The 15,384-nt window shown below is 35.9% G+C and overlaps 1 pseudogene; it reads left to right on the top strand.

The window, feature by feature from the left end:
* Positions 1 to 126: 126 nt before the first annotated feature.
* Positions 127 to 5,192, top strand: LOC120165504 (annotated as a pseudogene).
* Positions 5,193 to 15,384: the final 10,192 nt, after the last annotated feature.

Below are 15,384 nucleotides of genomic sequence, written 5' to 3'. Positions count from 1 at the left end.
GGAATTGAGGAACTATTCTGTGTTGCCTTGGCATTCTTCTGGTACTAGTGGGACATGGGTTGCCAGTGGTGACACATCGGTGGGCACTTCTGGTGGATTGTCTGGAGGGACATAAGATGTCGAGGCATGGAATATGTTACCGCCGGCATTGTAGTTGAGGATAACACTGGGAAAGGTTGGAAGTATGATCATTATGGTCAGTAACAACTCCTTGATGAAGGCGTTGAGTTGCATGTCCCTTTCCTTGGCATACTCGAAGTAAATTTTCATGTGGTCCTCTATTCATCCGATCTTTTCACATGTCTCTTGCGTATGCGTGACCACAACAACCATTCTAGCCACGACAACCGATTTTGTGCCCCACTCTAGACCTTCATTCGGGTCGTCATCATTGAAACTCATCAATTCGGGGACCTTTTTCTTTGTAATACCCTCATTGGTTTTGATGAAATCTTTGAATGGTTCCTCAAAAACCTTTTTCTTCCTGCACAGTGCGGTTATAAGGTTTAGAAATAATAGGTTACCCCGGTTCCGTTTGGCACAGTCGTGGATCTGCTCAAAGATGATTTCGCCCACGTCGATCTGCCTACCATATATGATCGAATGCAATAACATCAGTCGCTTAAAGAGGACAATGGTATTGTGGGACGTTAGCATTAGCTTTCCTTTAAGAAAGTGGTTCCATAATTTCACGTGCGGTTTTAGGGCTCAACGATCTACTCATTTTCTTGTGGGGGCTTCCCTTCGAACTTGGCCCTCCCAAAGCATAAATCCTGTAGAACTCCACTGTACGTTTCTTGATCTGCTTCAGCCATAAATCTCTTGTGCTGGTCATCCTCTTTCCCCAACTTAAAGTATTTATTGAGTACAGAGGAGGAGAAGCGAACGAGTTTTCCTCGAGCATATACTGTGTGGTTAGAGGGGTACTCGAGATGGGTATAGAACTCCCGTACCATTGCTGGTGCTGCGGCGTTAGGATTTCGAGCAAACTTCTCCCAGGTATGCTTCTTTATGACGTCCATTACCTTGGGTCCAAACGGCTCCTCGCTCTCGGCTGGAAAAACGAATCCATCTTCCTAATATACTTGGCGTTGCTGAATGTTTTTGAAGCGTGCTTCTGCTTGGTTGTTTGGAAATGTTCGAAACTCTGTTTTGGGGCTGGGGCTGGTCTTGGTCTCGAATACTAAAGATGTGCTACTTAGATATTCTCTCGAACACTTAGTAATCTTATAAGGAATGGCTACTCTCATAGCTCCTACAACCTTAAGGCATTAAGATCCATAAACAAAACAATTAATAACATAGAAAAACAATCATTCATTAAAGCAAAACTTAAATATCCAAAATGAACTCCCACCAAATAGGATTAGTTCATGGTGGGGTTCGAAATAAACAAGCACAGAGTAAGTTAATTCATTCCTTACAACCCGAATAATAAATAACGAAAGCAAAGAGCAAAGGGAAGGAGGAAAAGCCTTCGACGTGCACTGCCGGAGCTTCCCTCGGCCACCACGAACAGTCCTAGCGATCTAGCTCCTCTCGGACGACTAGAACGCCACTCCCTCTAGCCTGTCAACGGAGGAATGCCACGGAAAATCGGATTGATGGAGAACTTTTTCTCCAAATTTTTAGGCTCTTGGCGGATGTCTAAAAATCTCTCCAAGTCTTTTTTAAAAGGTCAGGCTTCATCTTCTATTTATAGGGGAGAATGAACCTAGGGTTTTGTGTTAAAGATGGTAATTGGCCCCTCCTTTAATGCTGATTGCAGAAAGCACTTTTTTATGCCGTGACAGCTGGCTCATACTAATGTTCATTCCTTTTATGTGAAAGTTGGTGCAAAGATGGTAATTGGCCCCTCATTTAATGCTGATTGCAGAAAGCACTTTTTTATGCTGTGACAGCTGGCTCTTACTAAAAATATTTTTCTCTCGTTTTAATCGCTCTCGAAATGCCAACTGGTTCGGCATTTGCATTTTGCTCAGCAATCTCCTTATGTCACGACATTTCCCTTTTACTTTTCCTTGCTCCCAAATCCTGCACATCACCAGAAAAACACCTTCCCCATAAAGAAGCATTGATTACAAAATAAATTGCCGCGACAAACATAATTTCACCACATGCAACTATATGCTCCTAAATGCATCTATATGATCCTAAATGGGCTCTTAGTCAGTTAATAACTTAAGTGTAAAGGTCTGAAATATGACCTTTTTACGGAGTTATCAATCATCATCAGAAAAGGGGGAAAGGTCAGCCATCAAAAAAACCAGAGAGGAATTAATAACAGGAGGTAATGTTCTTCTACTCCATATGTATACCATATTGTTGAAGGATTTCTCGGGGTATTTTAATTATTGGTTCTATAACTACCTGAAGTATCAGTAATAAGAAAAATAATGGATACAGTTTTAACTGCAAATAAATAATAGAACAATTTGGATATAACAAGAAAATGCCTCAATCATAAGTCCTGAGATGGAAACATGAAAAACACTACCTCTCCTATAATATTTTCCTGGTTCTGGAAGAGTGCAACCATAACTATTTTCCCATTTTCCTTTTTTAGCGGTACCTACAAAAGAACATTGATTAAGAGTATATTTGAAGACAAATACCAAACAAACGTGCAGAAAAAAAATCTAATATGTCATTTAGAATTCAAGAGAACAACTGTTGAACAACTGTTGAACAAACGATGTTTACAACGACCTCGGCGACGTTGACACCGATCAAAACAAGAAACGATCGGTTCTCGGCGGCAAAGACTTCCCCTATCCTCGTCGTTGCCGAACTGGACGTCCTCGTTGCCGCACAGGTAAGATGACCAATAACACCACTTTATCAAGTCCTTATTCAAAACATAACCTGAACTATAAGGATGCATAAAATGGTTTTAATGTAGATCCGAGTTACGAGAAATGGGAAACCGGTTTCTATGTGCCGAGGGAGGAAGCATTCTCCGAGGTGAAGCAGCTGACTTTCTCCACGAATTTCATGTACTCGATGTTGACGGCACTAATACCGTCGCTCGAAGCTACTATCCTGGACCCTGATCTCGGATTTCCAAACTTCAACGCCATTGACGAGCTTTACACTCAAGGGCTTAACTTGCCAGCCCTTGATAAGCAAGAGGTTTGGAAATCAGTCATCCCTAGGCTCATCAAGACCGTCTCTGACGAAGCTCACAGTATTTTGCGCTTCAAGGCGCCTGAAACACTGGACAGTAAGCAACTTCGATCACAACATAACGTTATGGTCATCATTTTAGATGAAACACTCGGTATATTGTGTGGTTTGGCCTTTTCAGGAGACAAATTCTTTTGGTTGAGGGATGAGGAATTTTCTAGGCAAACTCTTGCTGGACTTGACACTCTTAGTATAAAACTTGTAACGGTAGGAAGGGGGCACAGATTGTACTTGTTATGATTTTTGTGTGTATAGTTTTGAGTTTTTTTGTTTAACTCGTCGTTATTGGTTATAGGAATGGCCATTGAAGAGCAACCTCGACCCTGAAATCTACGGTCCAGCAGAACCGCAATCACCACCACATTATTCAACGAGAAATCAATGAAGTCATGACGGTCCATAAGGTAATTCTGAATTATGTGTTTTCAGCGGCGTTGCGTTTATTGTATTGGCAGACATAACATGGTATTTTTTCTTCAATTTCCATTTATGCAGGCGATAGATCAGAAGAGACTATTCATCCTAGATTACCATGACTTGTTCCTACCCTACGTTGAGAGGGTTAGAGATCTTAAAGGCAGAGCACTTTACGGATCACGAACAATGTTTTTCTTGAACCCTGACGAGACTTTGAAGCCGATAGCCATCGAGCTAACTCGACCACCAATGGACGGGAAACCACAATGGAAGGAAGTATACACGTCTTGTTTGCATTCCACCGGAGATTGGCTTTGGAAACTTGCCAAAACTCAAGTTCTTTCTCAAGATTCAATCTACCGCTAGTTAGTCACTGGTATTAACAGTGTTCCACTGATTCAATTTCTTGATTGATTTAGACAACATAGGAAACCTGAAACTGTGTTTTGCAGGTTAAGAACTCACGCTTGTAGTGAACCTTATGTCATTGCAACTAATCGGGGTCTCAGTGTGATGCATCCAATTTATCGATTACTGCATCCTCATCTCCAGTACACGATGGAGATTAACGCATTGGCCCGAGAATCGTTAGTCTCTGCCGATGGACTGATTGAGAAAATCATGACCTTTGGCAAGTATTATCTAGAGGTCGGCTCCATCTTTTACGACCAACATTGGCAATTCGATCAGAAATCATTGCCTGCTGATTTGATTAGCAGGTAAATTTCTTCATTGTCTCGATCTTTTTAAGTTTTTGATCTTGAATTTTTGTTTCTTGATTACGTTTTGTTTCATATTGTCCAGGGGAATGGCGGTTGAAGATCCAAATGCTCCTCAAGGCCTTAGGCTAACAATCAAAGACTACCCTTATGCCAGTGATGGTCTCTTACTATGGGATGCCCTCAAACAATGGGTTACCGAGTATGTTAATCACTACTATCCGAAACCGAGCATGGTAGAAGCTGATCAAGAGATTCAATCATGGTGGACCGAAATCCGAACCATCGGGCACGGTGACAAGAAAGATGAACAGTGGTGGCCGGTCCCCCCGAATGACTTGATCGATATCCTCATGACTATAATTTGGGTTGCATCAGGTCAGCATGCGGCTGTCAACTTCGGACAATACACATATGCAGGGTACTTCCCTAGCAGGCCTTCGTTCACGAGGACAAAAATGCCAAACGAAGACCCTACCGACAACGAATGGCGGCGATTCTTGAGGAAACCCGAAGCCGCATTACTCGAATGCTTGCCTTCGCAGATTCAAGCAACTCGAGCAATGGCGATTTGGAATGTGATCTCACATCATTCTCCTGATGAAGAGTATGTGGGGGACAAACTGGAGCCATCGTGGGTGGAAGACCCCGTTATAAGAGCTGCATTCGAAAGACTTCATGGCAAGTTGAAGCAAGTTGAAGGCATAATCGATGAAAGGAATGCAGACTGTAATTTGAAGAACCGAAATGGAGCAGGCATTACACCTTATGAGCTTTTCAAGCCATTTTCGGAGCCTGGGGTTACAGGCATGGGTGTTCCTAACAGTGTTTCTATTTGAGCTTCATGTGAGAAATTGAGCTGTCTGAATTTATGAACAAGTTTATCAAAATTGCATTAGCAGTAAGTAGCATCAGTGAGTTTATGAAATTGAGCTGTCTGGGTTTATGAATAAGGTTTTTTTTAAAGGTTTAAATAGTAGCATAAGAAACATAATATCTAAAATATGACGAAGACAAAAATTCTATAGTGCACGTCGCATATCATAACGTACTACTAAAACAACATAAATGAAACATACGATAAGTAAAATTGTCCTTATTATGTAAATATTAAAAAATATAAAGATTTATCTAAAATTAATCATTAACTAAAATTTAGTTTTAGTTTTAATAGAACTATATTTAAATTATAATTTTTTATTAAAAATAATAATTAATTACTTTGTTTAGTATTAGAATTTGTAAATTATTTAGATTAATAATTACCACCAGTAGCAATTATCGCCAAAGACTTTAACTCACTGAAATATTCATTAAAGAATATATATTACAAATCTAACGTTGACCGTCATTTTCTGTCACGAATTCACCATCGCCTAATAATCGCCAGTTTTCATATAAAGTGAACTCAAACACCAAAGCTGTATGCTAAACTCTCAACAAACAAATATATCTTATAAAGCCTTTAATCAAAATAAATAAATAAAAAGATAACACCTTTAGCCTAATGTCGGATTTTCTTTTCTTTTTTCTTTCTATATTGTTTTCCGTAGTTCTTATATTTTTGAGAGACACGGCTGAAATTTTTTAGGCAACAGTGTGTATTGTATAATTATATTTCTATATATAATTAGATGATGGTGAACCGGGTGACAGAAAACGGTAACGTTAGATTTGTAGTATAATATTTTTCGACAAGTTTTTCAAAGAGTTTTTCGAAAATTTAAGGTCTCTGGCAATGGCTAATACTGATGATCATTCTTAATTAAAATAATTTACAAATTCTAATGCTAAACAAAGTAAATTACTTAAATTAGCTATTTTTTTAATAAAAAATCATAATTTAAATATAGTTATTTTAAAACTATAAATAAATTATAATTAATGGTTAATTTTAGATAAACCCTTATACTTTTTAAAATTTACATAATAAGAATAACTTTACTTGTGGTACGTTTCGGTACGACGCTTTAGTGGTATATTGCGGTATGCGACGTGCGTTGTAGACTCTTCCATGACGAAGAATAATATAACGGTCTAACAATATATAAAAATATATAGAGCTGGGTATACGGGCTACCCGCCCGTTTAGCCCGTGGGTTTCAACTGTGCGGGCTTAAACGGAGCTCCCGCAATCATAAACGGTCTTAAATTCTAAGGCCCGCGGCCCGTACCATTTAACCCGCGTGCTAACGGGCTTACCAATGACCCGTTAAATAACAACAATTTTAAATGCTTTAAATGGAATAAAAAATAATGTTTTAACTTGCTACACCTTTAAAAAAATAATGTTCTAACTTAATAACTATGAAAACCCTAGCTCCCCTTTTATAAGAATTGCTCTATTCTAGATAAGGAAGTTTATTAAAAGTGAATCCCACCAAAATAGGGATTTTTAAATACCCTCATCCTTATTTAAAGATAAGAATAATTCAATGGAGTCTTTCAGCCGTCATTAAACTTTTTTCCTTGTAAATTTGTAACCCTAATTTAGGGTTATACGGATTGGTAAGGCGTGCCCACACCTTAACTAAAGACTTCTTATGCGATAGCTCAGGATGAATAAGCCGTGCCCACGCCTTATGCGAAAACCTCTTCTGGTATTGCCAACTTCTTGAATTCTATTTTTTCTCCTTAATTTGGGGATTTTTGTGAAGATCATGCTATCCATTGGATTTTGAACTTGTTTAATCTAAATCTTCAACCTAATCCACAAAATACGAAATATAATCAAAATCCATGATTTAAGCAATTTTAGTTATTCAAATATGAGGAAATTATCATAGAATATATGACTAAAATGCATATTATCAAATAAGTCTCAATAAGTCTAAATTAAATAACATCATAACACCATTAATTCTCAATAAGTCTAAAATAAATAACACCATAACACTAATAAGTCTCAATAAGTCTAAATAAAATCAACATCAATAATATTCAATGTTTTTTGAATCCTTGGATGTAGTTGAATCTTCCATTTTTCCAATCACCGGAGAGTTGTCCACTTCATCTACAATATAAGAAAAATTATAATATATTAGATAGTTTAAATTTTGAAATCAAAAGTAAATTTATAAAGAAACAATTTTACTAAACACTAAGAATATTTACCTTCAACCTCAAATCCTAACAACCAATTTTTGGTACATATAAAAGATTGGACATTTTCCGGAAGGAGACAACTTCAGTATTTGTTGAGAACATGAGAGCCAATGCTAAATGCCGATTCTGATGCAACAGTTGTAATTGAATGCTCAAAATGTCACATGCCATCAATGCAAGATTTGGAAATCTAAGTTGATTCTCCTTCCAATAATGCAAAAGATTAAGACATGGATGGTAAGTTAAGAAACTGATTCGAATCGACGATGTTGCGCCACTGGTTCGTGAGAGACTAAGAATGAGAGTGTGAATTGGATTTGGGGGCTTGCTTTAGTTACTTGCTTCAGTGTGAATTGGGAACATTTACTCGTAGGGTTTCGAAATGTGAATGGGGCTGTGGGCATTTGGGCTTCATACTTCAAAATTGCATATCATCAAATTAAAACGTGAATTGGGCTTTAGACTTCAGTGCACATAAAACGTGAATTGGGCTAAACGTGAATTGTCTTCTGTAAAACATAAAATAAATTGAAAAAAATAATTAAATTAAGCGGGCTACCAGCAGAGCCCGCGGTATACCTATTAAACCCCGGGTTTAACAGCCCGAGCTAATAAGCCCGCAATTTAAACGAGGTTTGATTTTTGAGGCCTGAATCCCACACGGGCCATGGGTTATACGGGTAACCCGCGGGCCTTAGCTCATATACCCAGCTCTAAAAATATAGGATGATTCTTCTATGCTCGACGAGTAGCGATGAGCACCACTAACAATGAGCACCATAATTTAATTTATAAAAATTTAAATTCTAAAGGACAAACCTTATAATAATAAATTAGTTAAAATTTTAAAGATAAAGTATTTAAAATAAAAGGTAAGTTATACCAATGACCACCTAACTATTGCCCCTTTTCATTTTGACCAATATTTTTGAAATTTTGTCAATCAGGTCACTCAACTATTTAAATGCATTCAATTAAGCCACTTGCCATTACTATTTAATGGAGAAGCTGAAGTGGTAGTTAAATATTTGGTATAATTACATATTTAGTCACTGTTACTTATATATTATAACATTTTGATCCTTATTTTAATAAATTTAACCCTCAAATCAAATAGTTCCATGTATAATAACCCAAAATCCAACCTTTATTTTAATTTATTTTAATTTTAAAAGTTACGACATATTCTATAATATAACAAAACCTTTTTCTAAAAAATGAATAACTCAAGCAATACTTTATGATATTAAATTTAAAGAAAACTAAATTTATCACCCTTTTGATATAGATCAATCTTTTAGTGCAAAATTTTCCATGTTAAGTCCACCGGGAATCTTACCAGTATAAACTTTTATTAAAGATGGACATAAAATTTTATAATAGGAGATGAATTTTTAAAATTTTAAAGGAAGATTGTGTCAAACGTCAAAGAAATATATGTCACCCTTTTCTAGTACAAATGTACTGGATAAAAAGTTGTTAGTTTTAAAGGTTATACTATATCACTTTTTTCTAGTAGAATGTCATTTACAAATTTTATCCAGCGAACTTTATATGCATGGGCTAATCAACTATATTTTCCTCAAAACCAAAATAGGTTATTGTACCATTGACGGGATGCTTCCGAGAACCATAAATGGAATTTCTAGTAAAAAAATTTGTTTTGTTATGAATATAAAAATGTCGTAACTTTTAAAATCTTTTAAACTTAAAGATTTGAGGGTTAAGTTTATTTTAATTTATTAAAATTAGGGTAAAATTGATATAATATATAAGTAACAATGATCAAATGTGTAATTATACCAAATATTTTGACTGCCACATCATCTTCTCCTTTAAATATTAACGGTAAGTGGCTTAATTGAATGCATTTAAATAGTTGAGTGACATGATTGACAAAATTTCAAAAATATTGGTCAAAATGAAAATGGACAATAGTTATGTGGTCACTGGTATAGTTTACTCTTTATTTTAAATAATTTATCTTTAAATTTTTAACTAATTTATAATTATACGTTGAGTCCTTTAGAATTTAAATTTTTTATAAATTAAATTACTGATGCTTATCGTTAGAAATGCACATTGCTGCTCGCCGAACACTATAGAATTTTTCTAAAATATAACTCTCCAGGTTATGAGTGACAATATTAACGGAATGTCAGATGCAATGAACACGAATGTAATAATATGTTTGCTTGTTATATTGCATTTTATCAACAATATTATTTTATTTTTTAACTAATTATTTATTTAATATTATTATAATTTGTAAGTAATATTTTATAGTATTTAATTGGTTTTATAAGATTTTTTTGGATAAGTTGTTTGTGCATCCAAAAGAAAGAAGCAAAGATGCTACAAAATACCTTCAATAGAAAACAACAAACCACCAAGCAACAAAATTGCTACAAAATTGCTCCTCCTGACAAGCGTCGTAATTGTCAAATAAATAAGCTTTTTTTTCTCATATGAATAAGCTATAAACATAGAATAGGGAAGAAGGGGTCGATCCATAGGGAATCAAAACTTTCTAATGTTAATTTGAATTGATATCTAACAAAGTAAATAAATGAATTGAAAATAAATAAATAAATAAATAAATAATAATGAAAGAATAATAAAAAATTGAAACTAAATAAATACATAAATAAATAATGCAAGAATAATAAATATTGAAAATAATTGTGATGAGAGATAGCTTCCAGTTTCACTTCGTTTCAATTTGTCTTGACCACTGAAATAGATTTTACTTCGGATTCTTGTCGGTTACAGTTTACAAGGCCCAACCATTGTAACTTGCTCTTTTCTCCGGCGAACTTAATTTCAAAACCAATCTTTGGAATTTAATCATTGTTTGGAATAACAATGGCTATTGATGTTAACTTCAATTCTTCCTTTTGTATTGGAAAATCCCTGCTCGAATTATAGTGTCTCGATGAGAATCGAACACGATCTTGATTTCTCTTAGCGGACCTACTAAGTTTGTTCTGAGGGAGTTAAATTTGCTACAAGTCGATTCTTCTCCCCAACGGTAGATCACAAAGTCGATCAAACCAATGCGGGCTCTTTAGATTGATGGTGTCGAGATGTTGAAGGAAAGATCGACTGCTAATCCACTATTGCCGAAGATCAAGAAAGGAATATGAAGATATGAAGCACTATTTTAATCATACTTAGCATGTATAAAAAGAAAAAAATAAAGAAGATGAAGAAGAAAAAAATAATCTTTATAAAAATTCCAAAGCTAATTAAAGCCAAGAAAACATTACATCTGTCAAGCTTCACCCTGATAGGTATTTATAGCTTGAGAAAACCTAGAAAAAAATACTAGCTCTTAAGAACATTAAAACACTTAATTCCTAATTAATAGTAAACTAAAAGTATTAATACTAAATAATTAAATCCTAAGCAAATTAGAATCCTAATTAAATAATAAAATCCCAATATTTTAATTACAACTTTTAATTCCTAAAGAATTGTTGTTTGCTCATATTTCCTCCTTTTATTGAAGTTGGCGTCGACTTGCTCCCAGAAAATAGGAAAAATCTGCTTAATTTGCCTTTTTATTAGTGTTTTCTATAATGTAATACCCCAAATCCCAGGTCAGTAGTTTGGGTCAACCCGAGACTCATAAGTCGAGCACATTAGATTTTCTAAACCAAGTTGGACCAATTTATAAAGGTATTGGGCTTAAGTTTGGCCCAAGAGTATTGGAGAAGTGATGATTTTAAATAGGATTTAAAGGTGAGAGGCCAAGAGTACAGTTTTCCTATTGTTAGTTTTAAAGGATAAAAACCCATTTTTAATTGTGATCCACATGAAACCCCATTCCCTATTTAGCTTACCAAATAATCTCTCTTTATTCTTATCTCATTCATTATATTCTTTTCCAAGGATAATGTAAAGGTGAAAGCTTTAAGAGTTTCAAGCTTGAGTTATTTTAGCAAAGGTAAGAACCTTAATCACAATCCTTTAAGCTTCAAAAATGGGTTTTAAGGAGATTTGAGAGAATCAAGTGATTCTAGTCAATTGTTGATAAATTCAAGTTTTAGGGAGTAATCTTAACTTCAATTCAAGCATTTAGTTGTTTTGGGTAATCTATTTTCCTTCTTTGTTTAGAGAAAGAGGTTGGGGATATCTCTGAATCTAGGAAAAAAGAAATTAAACCTTGGTTGATTTTGGGAGAATTTCCAACAATTAGATCATCAAGGTAACACATTTACAACTTGTTCATACCATTTGTGAGTAATTTTAAATGTCTTATAGCTAGAAAGTTGGGTTATGAAGCATATCATAGTATTTCATGGTAGATTCTAGCATTTGATGTTATTTAACTTGTTTTAAGCTTTTTATGACCCATTCTATCATGTTTAAACTTATATTGGTCAATTGAAAACATTGGAATGGTTTTGTTAAGGTTTGAAATGTTAAACGTTTAAAAATTTGAAGTTACAGAAGAGGTTTTGAAACCCCATATGGCTGGTTTTGAAACCTTTTATCCAAAATAATTTTCACAAAGGTTTCAAAACCTCTACAATAGGTTTCGAAACCCCTACTAGACCCTAATAATTTTCCAAGGTTTTGAAACTTCTACAGTAGGTTTCAAAACCCCTGCCTGAATTGGCCAAATAGCCCTAAAATGGTACACAGATGACCGTGGACTTATAATATGCTTCAAATTGGGTAAACTTCCAATTAAACGTTAATTGATAACAAGAATAATGCTGAATTACATTTAGAAGTGAGATAAATTAGGGGACATAAAACTAGCCTTGTTTGAATGCTCGGGAAATGACCAGGACACCCAAGTTCCTTTAGAAAAGCTAGTAGTGTCGAAAGTATAGAATCCGTCTGGATATCCTTAAGGAGTGCGCAAGGTACTTTAAGCTTACTAACTAGGGCCAAGGCCCGACACTCGCAAGGGGTGGGTTAGTCGATGGTGTGGTGTCCGATGTAGAGATTCTGGAGGCCTCATCCTCGGTAGACTGAAGGGGTGTGTGAGCTCCTAGATGCAGAACCCTCAGCGCACCATGATGTCTACCATAAAGTAGAGAATGAGTATACAAGTATACTCGCTAAAGCAAAGCAATAAACTTGATAGCTTGAGATTTTCAATGATACACTTTTAGTATCTAGTTGTTAGTGTGGCATTGAGCTAGTTAGCTTAGCATTTGGAATTTGTTTCCTTACGCAGATTAGGTGGAGCTATTGAGGGGCTTAAAGTGACCGAGGTCCAGATCCAAAGCAGATCAGAGTACTTCTCAAGTTATGAAAGATATGTATATTTTTAAACCCTATTACAAAGTTGAGTCGTCAATTTATTAGAAGTTGGTCTATATTATTTTAAATAAAGATATCTATTTGGGAGCTCTTCATTATAAAGTTTATTTTTTTTATATTTATAGTTGATTTTCTTGTGAAACTAGTCGTTTTAAAGTAAGAGAAATAAAAAATATTGGTCAGCCACTTCGGTGGTTCCATGTAGCACTCTGATCAATCAACTGTGTGTTGTACTGGTTTAGAGTGTTAAATTTAGTGGTATTATAGCAAGGTTTAGACGTTCCTAGGACCCACGGGTCAGTTTCGATAAACATTTATGAGTATACATGCCCCTAAATAGTTATATCGTACTTTTGCATCTGAAATAGTAGTAGTAATTCCTCGTTTTCATCTTCATCTAAGATTTTAGAGATGTATAGAAGCCCATACCATAATAGAGAGGGTAAAAAACGAGAGTAGAACTTCCTTAGTTGATTATTTCGGAGATGAGTTCATTCCGAACTCCAAGCATGGAAAGCCGAGTCGTAGGGTCGATGAAGCAACATTCTTTAGAAATTTGACCTCTACCTTGAGGCAAATAGTGAGAGCCATTCCTTAGAAACCCGCTACCCCACATGTTGAGCCAATTCATCTAGTTGTAGCACCTCAGGAAACCCCAGCAGAGAGGCTCCAGAGGTACTGGACCACCGATTTCTTGGGTCAAGAAATGTCGATCCAATCATAGTTGACCAGTGGTTAAGAGAAACCCTTAAGACTCTTCGTCAAATTTATATCAGCCCCGAGGGTATGTTACAATACGTCATCTCCCTGCTAAAAGGTGATGCAATAGAATGGTAGAAAACTATGGAGATGTTTTAGAGCCTGAGCGACCTATTGGGACCGGTTCATGAATAGTTCTGCCAGAAGCATGTCAGAGAGGCCCATATGGACGCGATGAGGATCAGTTCGCTCAGTTAACCCAATGGACATATTAGACTTTGAGTACGAGGAAGAGTTCCTCTATCTGAGTAGATATGCACCATAGCTAGTTTCATCTGAGTATCATCGCTGCAGAAAGTTTAGAGAGGGTCACCAAATAGACATGTTGACTCACCTAGCTATCAATCCACCATGATTTTTCACTGAGTTAGTTCATCAAGAAAAGGCAGTATAAAGGGTTTTAGCAAGGAAAATAATGGAAGAGGGTACTTATTCTCAGGAGAACCATCCCAGTCATCCAAGAGGTCGAGAGATTCTTAAGAGTCTTGGAGAGCCCCGACAGGCCAATCTAGCATACCGACAGAGTTTGAGTGGTGGTAAGAGTAGGATTCAGTGCAGGAGGCCATTGACTACCACAGGTAGATAGTTTTGGGGGATCGTCGAGAGCACTTCTCAGACCAATTGTTCTCTTTGTGGTAAGAGACATGATCGCTTGTAAATGTATATGCTAAGGCAAGCAAATTTGTGTAAGTTTACACAATCGATGCAAGTATATAATAGTGAGTGAGTATCGTCTCCACAGGGATTGGAGTAGAAATATATTTTCACCACAACTAGAACTAATGTCACAAACTAAATCCTACTAAGTATTTGAACTAAGAACTAATACGAATAACTAAGAAGAATGATTCAATGATTTCAGAATAATGTAGTCGAGACAAAACAAAACAAGTATTGGTTTAAATATAATGCAAACAACCTCTCATATTCAGTCGTGTCACAGAGCACTGATGCTAAAACTATTGTCTTGACAACAATTTTTTTAAGTTCTAAATGAATTATCATGCCTCACTAAGCTGCCCAACAGGATTACTAGGTATTCTTGGACGGTTGCTATGGTAATACCTCTCAGCATTAACTATAGACGTTGTCTTAACCTATTCTAGCAATTATCCCTTTTAGTCACCTGAAACTCACTCCTTATCTCTAAGGTAGAAAAGTTAGAACTTCACCATCCCAGATTCATTCTTTTGCTCACGTTGATCTATCTTAATTCTCTCGAATCTAAGAATCACTATCTAGACAAAAGGCTATCTCTCGATACTCATACAATTCCAAGACATGTTTTACCAAAACCCCAGGCGATCTCTCGATGCTCTTACAGTGTTAAGGCAAAATATTTAAACTATGAGCAAAACAATCATAAGTAAACATAATTCATCATTCATAAACATAAAAATATTGTTTAGGCAAAACAAAGTTTAACACCAATTAAAGCATTCATGGTGTTATCAAAGATCATCCAATATTTAACCGTTTTACAACCCAAAATAAAATAAAATTAAGAAAAAAGGAAGAACGACTCCCAAAACGGGGCTCTGTCGCGATAATCCTGATCAGCACCACTGCCTTGGTAATCACCCTCTCTCGAGGCCTGATCACGTTCTGCTATCGTCTGGCTATGGAGAACACAAAGGATGATTGGTGGGTAGACGGTGAGAAAACACTGTAGTTGCTTGCTCACGCCTTAGGTAAAGCTCTTCTCTCTTCTTCTTCCTTGCCTCCCTTTTTTTATGGCTACGACTGAATATTTGTAACCAGCCTATGCATAGAGGTAATTTGAAAACTTAAGTAAGAACTTCTAGGTTGTCATGGCAACAAACTATTCATCAGGCTTAGTTTATACTCCTAGTTATTTATCAACTTTTGTTCTCTGTATTCACACATTTTTTTTAGGGGAGTCAGCTCATCACACCTA

This window comes from Hibiscus syriacus, unplaced genomic scaffold (assembly GCF_006381635.1).
Source record: "Hibiscus syriacus cultivar Baekdansim isolate YM2019G1 unplaced genomic scaffold, ASM638163v2 tig00111582_pilon, whole genome shotgun sequence".
Lineage (NCBI taxonomy): Eukaryota > Viridiplantae > Streptophyta > Magnoliopsida > Malvales > Malvaceae > Hibiscus > Hibiscus syriacus.
This window is presented reverse-complemented; position numbering and strand designations above follow the sequence as displayed.